Below are 14544 nucleotides of genomic sequence, written 5' to 3' on the forward strand. Positions count from 1 at the left end.
TTCTCATATTAACCCTCAATGTGACAGATGTCATTCAGATGTGGCCTCATTGACCCACATGTTTTGGTCATGTCCCACTTTACATAACTATTGGAAGGACATATTTGCTACCATTTCCTCAATTTGGAATATTGATTTACAACCTCATTTTATTACTGCAATTTTTGGTATACCAAATGAGGATGGTAGTCGACTTTCCCCTTCAATTAGACGAATGATCGCCTTTGTAACATTAATGGCCAAAATGTCTATATTACAAAATTGGAAAGAAGTAAACCCTCCTACCACATTTCAGTGGTTTTCTCAAACTATCTCTTGTATGAGTTTAGAAAAAATTAGAAGTACTATTTTCGATTCATCAATTAAATTTGAAGAAACTTGGGGACCGTTCATTCGACACTTTCATATGAATTAATTTGGCCTCTTCCAGACCTTTTCTCTTTTTATTCTTGTTCTGGTATGGAGTTCCGGAGTTTTTGACACTATCATATACACATAAACTATTATTATTGCCCATGTTAGTTTAGGTTTATTTTTTTTAATATACATTTTTTCTTGCATTTTTATAATTTTTTTCTTTTGATGACTATTCTTATTCTTTTTCATGTATAATCAATATAGGTTTGATTGATTATTGTACGATTTTTTTTGCTGATATTTTAATAAGATATTGTTATCTTATTACTAATTTAACTTCAAGTCTAGTGTATTTATAACCTATTTAATATAATATTATGTTATGTTTTTTTATATATGAAATTTAATAAAAAGATTGAAAAAGAAAAAAGAAAGAAAGAAAGAAAGCTGGGTAGTAAATATGGTATACTTTCAGCAGATAGGTCCCACATTTTCAGAAAGTTTGGTATGTTGGCAAATTGGATCAAAAATTGACTGGTGATAGGAGGCAGAGAGTATTACATGAAAAATACTAGCATAGGCAGAAGATTGGCTGAATGGCAGGAGGCAAAGTGTTGGAATAAAGAGGGATTTTTCTGGTTGGCTGCTGGTAACTAGTTGTGTTTTACAGGGATGAGTGTTCTTTTCATGTTATGTGTCAATGATGATCAAATTGATGGTTTTGTGGCCAAGTTTGTGGAGAACAAAGATGGGGAAGGACTGGTAGTTATGACAGGGAGTATGCAGAAGGATTTGGACAGATTGCAAGAATGAACAAAATGGTAGATAGAATATAATATAAGGCAGTGTATTGTCATGCACCTTTGTAGAATGAATAAAGGCATAGACTATTTTCTAAACACAGAGCAAAGGTGCAAAGTGACTTATGAATCCTTATGCATGCTTCCCTCAAGGTTTATTTGCAGGTTGGGTCATTGGTAAGGCAGACAAATGCAATATTATCACTTATTTTGAGAGGACTAGAATATAAAATTAAACATGTAATGTTGAGGCTGTAGAAAGCATTGGTCAGACCACACTTGGAGTATTGTGGGTGGTTTTGGACCCCTTATCTAAGAAAGGATGTGTTGGCAGAGGAGATTTATGGGAACGATCCCAGGAATGAAAGGATTAATGGTCAAGGAGTGTCTGATCACCCTGGACCTGTATGCTCTGGAGTTTAGAAGAATGCCAGGGAATCTCATTGAAACCTATCAAATATTGAAAAGCCTAGATAAAGTGGACATGAAAAGGATGTTTCCAATAGTGGGGGAGATGAGAGCCAGAGGGCACACCCTCAGAACAAAAGGCTGTCCCTTTTAAACAGAGATGAGTGAGGAATTTCTTTAGCCAGAGGGTGATGAAACTGTGGAACTCTTTTCCAGAGATGGCTGTGGAGGCCAAATCAATAGGCATATTTGAAGTGAAGGTTGACAGGTAAGGTGTCAAAGGTAACAGGGGGAAGGCTAGAGAATGTTGTTGAAAGGGTAAATAAATCAGCCTTCATGGGCTGGTGGAGTAGACTTGATGGGCTGGTGAAGTAGACGGTGGGCTGGTGTAGACTTGGTGGGATGGTGGAGTAGACTTGGTGGGATGGTGGAGTAGACGGTGGGCTGGTGGAGTAGACTTAATGGGCTGGTGGAGTAGACTTGGTGGGCTGGTGGAGTAGACGGTGGGCTGGTGGAGTAGACGATGGGATGATGGAGTAGATGGTGGGATGGTGGAATAGACTTGGTGGGCTGGTGGAGTAGATTTGGTGGGCTGGTGGACTAGACTTGATGGGATGGTGGAGTAGACGGTGGACTGAATGGTCTGATTCTGCTTCTAATAGCAGTGGTGGAGGTTTGTTTTTCTGACTGAAAGTTTGAATTCGTGGTATACCACAGGGATCGGTGCTGGGACCTGATGTTTGTAATAGAGATATAACTGACTTGCATGAGAATGTAGGTGGTCTGGAAAGTATTTTTGTTCATGACACAATGATTGGCTAAATAGTAGATATTTAGATAGATAGATAGCGAGCATTTGGTCCATAATGATATGTGAAGGAGCTCGTTAAACTCCATGTATAAGCCTTATGTCACATACACACAACCCTGTAAAAATGTCAGCAACAATAGAACACACCTGGAGTCTGGTTTTGCTGTTAACAAAACACTTTCTTTAGTAACTTCGTCATATAGTGACTTAAACCAGGTAAATCAAGAGATGATGGTGTTATGCATAAATAGGTGTAAATATATAAATCCCCAAACTTCAGGCTTAGGTGGTAAATGATAGAGTCTTACTATGGTATGTAAGAAAAGTTCAGTTCAGATGCACAGGTTAATTAATGCAAAATGTTTGTAATCCAAAGGCGAATGTTGTGAGAAAGCAATTACGTTGATATTCCACAGATTCCACGACAGCTATACAAAATAACAATAGCAGTAGGTTTTATCTCCAAAGTTGTTCCTCTCCACACACAAAGAATCACCGACAGTGATCTTCAACAAATGTCCTTTCATACAAGTGGTACCACACCCGAATTCAGCTACAGGACATCTCAAAGTGGTGTCCACAGGATACTCAAACAAAATCCACGTATGGATTATCACCAATAGTAGTTTATCACAAAGGGGACCTTCTTCCAGGCAAGGGTAGACACACCGGTAGATTCCACAAGGTTACCACAACCACACATAACGTGATAGCCACTTATCCAGTTCCACAACATATGAAATAACTGCAACAGTGATTTGTCACAGGGGTGCCTTTCTTCAGTGAATTACCACACCCCAACAAAGGGTAAATACACATGTGGTATTCACAAAGGTTTTCCCCTCACCAGAGAACCCACTCCTGTGGATTAACTGTGACAATCACACTTTAATATCCGAATGGAAACAAACTCACTCTCATTTGCTACTTGGAGAGAGAGTCCAAACAGTGATCTCTTTGTCACTAGGTTGCTTCTGTTTCAAACCTTCCTCTCCTCTCCCCTCTCTGCAAACTTCTTCTAGTTGCAGAAACTTGTGAGAGTCGTTTATTAATACTGTGGATCGATCTCAACTCACTCCTTTTGGGCTACTGAAAGTTTAAACCAGTCTCATTCTCCTGGCATTTTAATCAATCTCGCTCTCCCTCTCCCTCCCTCTTCAAACAGTGTCCAAAAGTCAGTCTCAATCTCCTGGCATTTTAAAGTGACAGTCCACAGAAAAAATGAACCCTAGGGGTTCCTTGCTCTTCATCCAAATGGCCCACCTGGAGGGGCGACACTGGAGGTATTCAGCTGGAGGATTCGAGCGGTGCTGCCCACTCGACGTTTCCGATGGCTGTTCTGGGCTGTGGCATGGTGCCAGTGTGGGGTAGTCCCGGTCCAAATGGCCTGCCTCACCGCACTGGTAGCAGAGATGGTTTTGTGGTCACCGGCGGGGTCAGCACAGCACTGGTCTCTCACCCATCTCACGGACTCGTCCTCATCAGGAGAAGAGAAGTTGGAGGATCAGAACTGGAGTGCAGCAGGAGCTATTTTGATTTTTTCTTATTCTCATCGGAGTTAAGAGAGGTGGGACTGTGCAGGCATGTGACATCTGGCGGTGATGCGGGGAAGATTTAAAAAGGGCAGAAATTCTAAATTGGGTTTCATGTGGAAAAGGAAGTTGGAGGAAGTTTGCAGTATGTGGGAAGTCAGGGTGAGCACTGTTGTCCCTGATGACTACACCTGTAAAAGGTGCATCCAGTTGCAGCTCCTGACAAACTGTGTTAGGGAACTGGAGCTGGACCTGGATGAACTTCGGATCATTCGGGAGGCAGAGGCAGAAATAGACGGGAGTTTCAGGGAGATAGTCACCCCCAGGAGTCAGGAGACAGGTAGTTGGGTGACTGTCAGGGGAGGGAAGGGGAATAGACAGGAAGAGCAGAGCACCCCTGTGGCCATTCCCATCAACGATAAGTATACCGTTTTGGATACTGTTGGTGGGGATGACCTACCAGGGACAAGTTGCAGTGGTTGCGTCTCTGGCACCAAGACTGGACCCTCAGAAGAGAAGGAGGGAAAAGAGGAGAGCAGTAGTGATAGGGGATTCAATAGGGGGGCAGATAGGAGGTTCTGTGGAAGAGATCGAGAATCCCGGATGGTCTGTTGCCTTCCTGGTGCCAGCGTCCACAATATCTTGGATCGAATTCTCAGTATTCTCAAGAGGGAGGGTGAGCAGACTGATGTCGTGGTCCATGTAGGGACCAATGACGTGGGGAGGAAGAGTGAGGAGGTCCTGAAAGGTGAGTTTAGGGAGCTAGGTGCCAAGTTAAAGGACAGGACCTCCAGAATAGCAATCTCAGGATTGCAGGTGGGTTTAGAAATAATAAGATAGTGCAGATCAACACGTGGCTGAAGATATGGTGCAGGACGGAGGGCTTCAGATTTATAGATAATTGGGCAGTTTTCCAGGGAAAGTGGGACCTATTCCGGCAGGACGGTTTACATCTGAACTGGAGGGGGCCAAATATTCTTGCAGGTAGGTTTGCGAGAGAGACTCCAGTGGATTTAAACTAGATACAAGGGGGGAGGGGAACCAAAGTGTAGGAACAGATGTATGGGAGAAGGAAGAAAAAGAAGACAGTAAAGTTCTTTGTACTGTTAAAGATAAACAGAGTGGAAGAGGTAGAGAATTTCTTAAATGCATTTATTTTAATGTTAGGAGCATTGTAAGAAAGATGGATGAGCTTAGAGCATGGATTGATACCTGGAAATATGATGTTGTAGCTATTAGTGAAACATGGTTGCAGGAGGGGTGTGATTGGCAACTAAATATTCCTGGATTTTGTTGCTTCAGGTGTGATAGAATCGGAGGGACAAGAGGGGGAGGTGTTGCGTTGCTTGTCAAAGAAAATATTACAGCGGTGCTCTGGCAGGATAGATTAGAGGGCTCGTCTAGGGAGACTATTTGGGTGGAATTGAGGAATGGGAAAGGTGTAGTAACACTTATAGGGGTGTATTATAGACCACCTAATGGGGAGTGAGAATTGGAGGAGCAAATTTGCAAGGAGATAGTAGATATTTGTAGTAAGCACAGGGTTGTGATTGTGGGAGATTATAATTTTCCACACATAGACTGGGAAGCCCATACTGTAAAAGGGATGGATGGTTTGGAGTTTGTAAAGTGTGTGCAGGATAGTTTTTTGCAGCAATACATAGAGGTACCAACTAGAGAAAGGGCAGTGCTGGATCTTCTGTTAAGGAAAGAAATAGGTCAGGTGATGGAGGTATGTGTTGGGGAGCACTTCAGGTCCAGTGATCACAATGCCATTAGTTACAATATAATTATGGAGAAGGATAGGACTGGACCCAGGGTTGAGATTTTTGATTGGAGAAAGGCTAACTTTGAGGAGATGTAAAAGGATTTAGAAGGAGTGGATTGGGACAATTTGTTTTATGGGAAGGATGTAATAGAGAAATGGCGGTCATGTAAAGGTGAAATTTTGAGGGTACAGGATCCTTATGTCCTGTTAGGTTGAAAGAAAAGGTTAAAAGTTTGAGAGAGCCATGGTTTTCAAGGGATATTGGAAACTTGGTTAGGAAAAAGAGAGATATCTACAATAAATATAGGCAGCATGGAGTAAATGAGGTGCTCGAGGAATATAATGAATGTAAGAAGAATCTTAAGAAAGAAATTAAAAAAGCTAAAATACAATACGAGGTTACTTTGGCAAGTAAGGTGAAAATAGATCCAAAGGGTTTCTACAGTTATAATAATCGCAAAAGGATAGTGATGGATAAAATTTATCCCTTAGAGAATTAGAGTGGACAGCTATGTGTGGAACCGAACGAGATGGAGCGATTTTGAACAATTTATTTTCTTCGGTATTCACTAAGGAGAAGGATATTGAATTGTGTAAGGTAAGGGAAACAAATAGGGAAGTTACAGAAACTATGGCGATTAAAGAAGAGGAAGTACTGGTGCTTTTAAGGAATATAAAAGTGGATAAATCTCCAGATCCTGACAGGATATTCCCTAGGACCTTGAGGGAGGTTAGTGTAGAAATAGCAGGGGCTCGGACAGAAATATTTCAAATGTCATTAGAAACAGGGATGGTGCCAGAGGATTGGCGTATTGCTCATGTGGTTCCATTGTTTAAAAAGGGTTCTAAGAGTAAACCTAGCAATTATAGGCCTGACAGTTTGATGTCAGTGGTGGGAAAATTAATGGAAGGTATTCTTAGAGATGGTATATATAATTATATGGATACACAGGGTCTGATTAGGAACAGTTAACATGGATTTGTGCGTGGAAGGTCATGTTTGACAAATCTTATTGAATATTTTGAAGAGGTTACGAGTAAAGTTGATGAGGGTAAAGCAGTGGACGTTGTCTATATGGACTTCAGAAAGGCCTTTGACAAGGTTCCACATGGAAGATTAGTTAGGAAGGATCAATTGCTAGGTATTAATATTGAAGTAGTAAAATGGATTCAACAGTGGCTGGATGGGAGATGCCAGAGAGTAGTGGTGGATAACTGTTTGTCAGGTTGGAGGCTGGTGACTAGTGGTGTGCCTCATGGATCTGTACTGTGTCCAATGTTGTTTGTCATATACATTAATGATCTGGATGATGGGGTAGTAAATTGGATAAATAAGTATGCAGATGATACTGTTTGTGGCGTTGTGGATAATGAAGTAAGTTTTCAAAGTTTGCAGAAAGATTTAGGCCAGTTAGAAGAGTGAGCTGAGTGATGGCAGATGGAGTTTAATGCTGATAAGTGTGAGGTGCTACATTTTGGTAGGACTAATCAAAATAGGACATACATGGTAAATAATAGGGCATTGAAGAATGCAGTAGAACAGAGTGATCTAGGAATAATGGTGCATAGTTCCCTGAAGGTGGAATCTCATGTGGACAGGGTGGTTAAGAAAGCTTTTGGTATGTTGGCCTTTATAAATCAGAGCATTGAATATAGGAGTTGTTAAATGTTAAAAATGTTAAAATTGTTAAAATTGTACAAGGCCAAATTTGGAGTATTGTGTACAGTTCTGGTCACCGAATTATAGGAAAGATGTCAACAAAATAGAGAGAGTACAGAGAAGATTTACTAGAATGTTACCTGGATTTCTACCTAAGTTACAGGGAAAGGTTGAACAAGTTAGGTCTTCATTCTTTGGAGCATAGAAGGTTGAGGGGGGACTTGATAGAGGTATTTAAAATTATGAGGGGGATGGATAGAGTTGACGTGGATAGTCTTTTTCCATTGAGAGTAGGGGAGATTCAAGCAAGAGGACATGAGTTGAGAGTTAGGGGGCAAAAGTTTAGGGGTAACACGAGGGGGAACTTCTTTACTCAGAGAGTGGTAGCTGTGTGGAATGAGCTTCCAGTAGAAGTGGTAGAGGCAGGTTCGGTATTGTCATTTAACTTAAGATTGGATAGGTATATGGACAGGAAAGGAATGGAGGGTTATGGGCTGAGTGCGGGTCGGTGGGACTAGGTGAGTAAGCATTTGGCACAGACTAGAAAGGCTGAGATCGCCTGTTTCTGTGCTGTATTTGTTATATGGTTATATGTTCTATGGTTATAGGATCAGAACGGGAGTGCGGCAGGAGCCATTTTGATTTTTTCTTATTCTCTTTGGAGTTAAGAGAGGCAGGACTGCGCAGGCGTGTGACATTGGGCAGTGAGGTGGGGAAGGTTTAAAAAAGGCACAGCCTTAAACAGCAGGCAGTGTCGTTTGCGGCAGTGGAGTGAGCCAGGAGCAGAGTGAGGGCTTAAGGGCTTTGGCTCAATGGACTTAGGTGGAAGTGGGTGAGGCAAGGTAGGTTTCAGTTTTTCCTGTTATTTGAGGAAAGGGGGAAGTATGAGTGTGAGGGCAGCTTGTTGTTCTCGGTGTCGGATGTGGGAGATCCTGGAGTCTCTTTGCCTCCCGGACGTCCACATCTGCTCCAGGTGTGCCGAGCTGCAGCTCCTAAGGGACTGTGTTAGGGAACTGGAGCTGCAGTTCAATGATCTTCATCTGAAGATCTCAGAATGATCTCAGAATCTCATGATCTCTGAATGGTGGTGCAGGCTCGAAGGATGAATGATCTACTTCTGCACCTATTGTCTATTGTCTATTGATCAGGGAGAGTGAGGAGTTAATAGAGAGGCGTTACAGGCAGTTGGTCACACCAGGGCCACAGGAGGCAGACAAGTATTAGGAGGGCGAAGGGGAAGAGTCAGATACTAGAGAGTACCCCAGTAGCTGTACCCCTTGACAATAAGTATTCCTGTTTGAGTACTGTTGGGGGGGACAGCCTACCTGGGGCGGCCATGCCTCCGGCACAGAGTCCAGCCCTGTAGCTCAGAAGGGTAGGGAAAGGAAGAGAAAGGCAGTAGTAATAGGGGACTCGATAGTTAGGGGGTCAGATAGGCGATTCTGTGTACACAATCAGGAGACTTAGATGGTAGTTTGCCGCCCTGGTGCCAGGGTCTGGGATGTTACTGATCTCGTCCAAGATATCCTGAAGTGGGAGGGTGAGGAGCCAGAGGTTGTGGTACATATAGGTACCAATGACATAGGTAGGAAAAGGGAAGAGGTCCTGAAAGGAGAATATATGGAGTTAGGAAGGCAGTTGAGAAGAAGGACCATAAAGGTAGTAATCTCAGGATTACTGCCTGTGCCATGCGACAGTGAGAGTAGGAATGGAATGAGGTGGGGGATAAATGCGTGGCTGAGGGATTGGAGCAGGAAGTGGGGATTCAAGTTTCTGGATCATTGGGTCCTCTTTTGGGGCAGGTGTGACCTGTACAAAAAGGACGGGTTGCACTTGAATCCCAGGGGGACCAATATCCTGGCAGGAACGTTTAATACTGCTGTTAGGGAGGGTTTCAACTAATTTGGCAGGGAGATGGGAGGAATGATGGAGCAGAGGAGAGGGAAAACAGAAATAGATCTAAGGTAGTGAGCAGTAAGGATGTCAGGAAGGACAGGCAGGTGATGGAGCAAATTTGCAGCCATTGGGATGAGTTGCAGTGCAATCAATGCAAAAAATACCAAATACCGGACTTAAGGTGTAAAACTTAAATGCATGCAGCATAAGGAATAAAGTGGATGATCTTGTTGTACAGTTACAGATTGGCAGGTATGATATTGTGGCCATCACTGAGACATGGCTAAACGATGCAAGTCTCTGGGAGCTGAACGTCCAAGGATACACGGTGTATTGGAAGGATAGGTAGGTAGGTAGAGGGGGTGGCATGAGTGGCTTTAATAGTAAGAAATGATGTTAAATCATTAGAAAGAGTTGACATAGGATCGGAAGGTACAGAATCTTTATGGGTTGAGCAGGGGTTAAAGGTCCTTGATGGGGGATCGGCTGTACTGGATGGGTATTGTGTAATGAACCAGAGGTGATTAGAGAGATGGAAGTGAAGGAACCCTTAGGAGGCAGTGATCACAACATGATTGAGTTCACTGTGAAATTTGAGAACGAGAAGCCGAAATCTGATGTGTCGGTATTTCAGTGGAGTAAAGGAAACTACAGTGGCATGAGAGAGGAACTGACCAAGGTTGACTGGAAAGGGACACTAGCAGGAAGGACGGTAGAGCAGCAGTGGCTGGAGTTTATGCGAGAAGTGAGGAAGGTGCTAGACAGATATATTCCAAAGAAGAAGAAATTTTCAAATGGAAAAAGGATACAGCCGTGGCTGACAAGAGAAGTCAAAGCCAAAGTAAAAGCAAAGCAGAGGGCATACAAGGAAGCAAAAATTAGTGGGAAGACAGAGGATTGGGAAGTTTTTAAAAGCTTACAAAAGGAAACTAAGAAGATCATTAAGAGGGAAAAGATGAACTATGAAAGGAAGCTAGCAAATAATATCAAAGAGGATACTAAAAACTTTTTCAAGTATATAAAGAGTAAAAGGCAGGTGAGAGTAGATATAGGACCGATCGAAAATGATGCTGGAGAAATTGTAATGAGAGATAAGGAGATGGCAGAGGAACTGAACAAGTATTTTGCATCAGTCTTCACTGAGGAAGACATCAACAGTATACTGGACACTCAAGGGTGTCAGGGAAGAGAAACACGCAGTCACAATTACGACAGAGAAAGTACTCAGGAAGCTGAATAGTCTAAGGGTAGATAAATCTCCTGGACCAGATGGAATGCACCCTCGTGTTCTGAAGGAAGTAGCAGTGGAGATTGCGAAGGCATTAGCAATGATCTTTCAAAAGTCGATAGATTCTGGCCTGGTTCCGGAGGACTGGAAGATTTCAAATGTCACTTTGCTATTTTAAGAAGGGGGCAAGGAAGCAAAAAGGAAATTATAGACCTGTTGGTTGACATCGGTGGTTGCAAAGTTGTTGGAGTTGATTGTCAAGGATGAGGTTATGGAGTACCTGGAGGCATATGACAAGATAGGCAGAACTCAGCATGGTTTCCTTAAAGGAAAATCCTGCCTGACAACCTAATGCAATTTTTTGAGGAAATTACAAGTAGGCTAGACAAGGGAGATGCAGTGGATGTTGTGTATTTGGATTTTCAGAAGGCCTTTGACAAGGTGCTGCACATGAGGCTGCTAAACAAGGTAAGAGCCCATGGAATTAGAGGAAAGTTACATACGGGGATAGAGCATTGGTTGATTGGCAGGAAACAGAGAGTGGGAATAAAGGGATCCCATTCTGGTTGGCTGCCGGTTACCTCAGGGGTCCGTGTTGGGGCCGCTTCTTTTTACATTGCATATCAATGATTTGGATTATGGAATAGATGGCTTTGTGGCCAAGTTTGCTGATGATACAAAGATAGGTAGAGGGGCCGGTAGTGCTGAGGAAACAGAGAGTCTGCAGAGGGGCTTGGATAGATTGGGAGAATGGGCAAAGAAGTGGCAAATTAATTACAATGTCGGAAAGTGTACGGTCATGCACTTTGGTAGAAGAAATAAATGGGCAGATTATTATTTAAATGGGGAGAGAATTCAAAGTTCTGAGATGCAACGGGACTTGGGAGGATACCCTTAAGGTTAACCTTCAGGTTGAGTCAGTGGTGAAGAAGGCAAATGCAATGTTGGCATTCATTTCTAGAGGAATAGAGTATAGGATCAGGGATGTGATGCTGAGGCTCTATAAGGCACTGGTAAGACCTCACTTGGAATACTGTGTGCAGTTTTGGGCTCCTTATTTAAGAAAAGATGTGCTGACATTGGAGAGGGTTCAGAGAAGATTCACTAGAATAATTCTGGGAATGAGAGGGTTAACATATGAGGAACATTTGACTGCTCTTGGGCTGTACTCCTTGGAGTTTAGAAGAATGAAGGGGGACCTCATAGAAACATTTCGAATGTTGAAAGGCTTGGACAGAGTGGATGTGACAAAGTTGTTTCCCATGGTGGGGGAGTCTAGTACGAGAGGACATGACTTGAGGATTACAGGACACAGAGAGTGAACCCAACCAGTCTCATACAGACGGGAGGTGACCATCACACACCCTGGTTATAATTAGGATGACCACAAATACTCAAGCAAATAACTGCATAACCCAAGCTAAAATGTAACAATAAATGAACTGGAACTTCCCACCATAATCCCACAAAAGCATTTTAACACAAGAACAATAAACAGTACTGGTCATTAGAAAAGCGGGGGTGGCTGTCGACCACGTCCGCCCCCCCCCCCCAGAGGTCACAATGCACTCACTTTATTAGATACACCTGGACACCTGCTCCTTAATGCAAATATAGAATCAGAAAATCATGTGGCAGCAACTGCATAAAAGCATGTAGACATGGTCAAGAGGTTTAGTTCTTCAGACCAAGAATCAGAATGGTAAGAAATGTGATCTAAGTGATTTTGACCATGGAATGCTTGTTGGTGCCAGACAGGGTGGTTTGAGTATTTCAGAATCTGCTGTCGTCCTGGAATTTTCATGCACACCAGTCTCCAGAGCAGGGGTTCCCAACCTTTTTTATGCTATGGACCCCTACCGTTAGCTGAGGGATCTGTGGACCCGTGGTGGGGATCCCTGCTCCAGAGTGTACAGAGAACAGTGCAAGACAAAAAAAATCCAGTGAAGACAGTTGTGTGGATGAGAAAGCCTTGTTAATGTAAGTTCAGACTGGTTTAACCTGACAGGAAGGCAACAGTAGCTGAACTGACCACACATTACAACAATGGTGTGCAGAAGGGCTTCTCTGAATACACAAAACATTGAAGGTCGAAGTGAATGGGCTACAGCGGTAGAAGACCTTGACCCTGTACTCAGAGGTCACTATATTAGTTATCTAATAAAGTGGTCACTGAGTATAGTGAAGAAAGCTGTCCAGCACCTCTTCTGGCAGTTCATTCATCCTTTGAATGAAAAAGTTGCCTTCAGGTCTCTTCTAAATACTGCTCCTCTCACCTTAAAGCTATGTCTCTAGTTTAATAGACAATAGACAATAGGTGCAGAAGTAGACCATTCGGCCCCTCGAGTCTGCACCGCCATTCTGAGATCATGGCTGATCATTCACTATCAATACCCAGTCCCTGCCTTGTCCCCATATCCCTTGATTCCCCTACCCATCAGATATCTATCTAGCTCCTTCTTGAAAGCATCCAGAGAATTGGCCTCCACCGTCTTCTGAGGCAGTGCATTCCACACCTCCACAACTCTCTGGGAGAAGAAGTTTTTCCTCAACTCTGTTTTAAATAACTGACCTCTTATTCTCAATCCATGCCCTCTGGTACTGGACTCTCCCAACATCTGGAACATATTTCCTGCCTCAATCCTATCAAATCCTTTAATTATCTTAAACGTTTCAATCAGATCCCCTCTCAATCTCCCCAATTCCAGTTTAGACTGCCCTATCCTAGGAAAAAGACCCTCTGTATGCTCTTCATGTATACTTTGCTTTGTAAGGTCACCACTCATTCTCATACTGTATACTCCTGGCCTGAAAACTTCTCCCTATAACTCAGACCTTTGAGTCTTGGCAAAATTCTCCTAAATCTTCTTTGACCCGTGTCATCTTTCCTATACAGGGTGACCACAATAACACGCAATACAACTCATTGCACACCAACCGCTTGCACAACTGCCTTCTGTCCCAGCTATTATACTCTCTGTCCTGAATGATGAAAGCCAGTACCAAACAGCTTCTTCACTGCCCTGTATTCCTGCGATGTCACTTTCAGGGAGCCATATACAGTAGCTATTCATTTATATGTAAGGGAGACTCAACAATGAATTCAAAACTTCCGATAACCAAGCTTTCCTGCTGATGTTAGAACTGATGTTAAGCAGCAATTATACCAGAGCCAAAGAAGAATAATGTGGGCTGCCTTAATGACTATCACCTGTTAACACTCACATGGACAGTGATGAAATGCTTTGAGAGGTTGGTCATGACTAGACTAAGGTCCTGCCCTAGCAAGGACCTGGATCCATTGCAATCTGCCTATCAAGGTCAACGGCAGATGCAATCTCAATAGCTCTCCACACGGCTTTAAACCACCAAGACAACACAAACACCTATGTCAGGATGCTGTTCATCGTCTACAGCTCAACATTTAATACCATCATTCCCACAATTCTGGTTGAGAAGTTGCAGAAACTGGGCCTCCATACCTCCCTTTGCAATTAGATCCCCGACTTCCTAACCGGAAGACCACAATCTGTGTGGATTGGTGATAACATATCCTCCTCACTGACAATCAACACTGGCGCACCTCAGGGGTGTGTACTTAGCCCACTGCTCTACTCTCTGTACACACATGACTGTGTGGCTAGGCATAGCTCAAACACCATCTGCAAATTTGCTGAAATTACAAACGTTGGTAGAATCTCAGGTGGTGATGAGAGGGTGTACAGGAGTGAGAGATGCCAACTAGTGGAATGGTGCCACAACAACAACCTGGCACTCAACGTCAGTAAGATGAAAGAGTTGATTGTGGACTTCAGGAAGGATAAGACAAAGGAACACATACCAATCCTCATAGAGGGATCAGAAGTGGAGAGAGTGAGCAGCTTCAAGTTCCTGGATGTCAAGATCTCTGAAGACCTAACCTGGTCCTAACATATCAATGTAGTTATAAAGAAGGCAAGACAGCGGCTATACTTTATTAGGAGCTTGAAGAGATTTGGCATGTCAACAAATACACTGAAAAACTTCTATAACTGTACTGTGGAGAGCATTCTGACAGACTGCATCACTGTTTGGTATAGAGGGG

The sequence above is a fragment of the Hypanus sabinus genome, chromosome 4 (assembly GCF_030144855.1).
Source record: "Hypanus sabinus isolate sHypSab1 chromosome 4, sHypSab1.hap1, whole genome shotgun sequence".
Classification (NCBI taxonomy): Eukaryota; Metazoa; Chordata; class Chondrichthyes; order Myliobatiformes; family Dasyatidae; genus Hypanus; species Hypanus sabinus.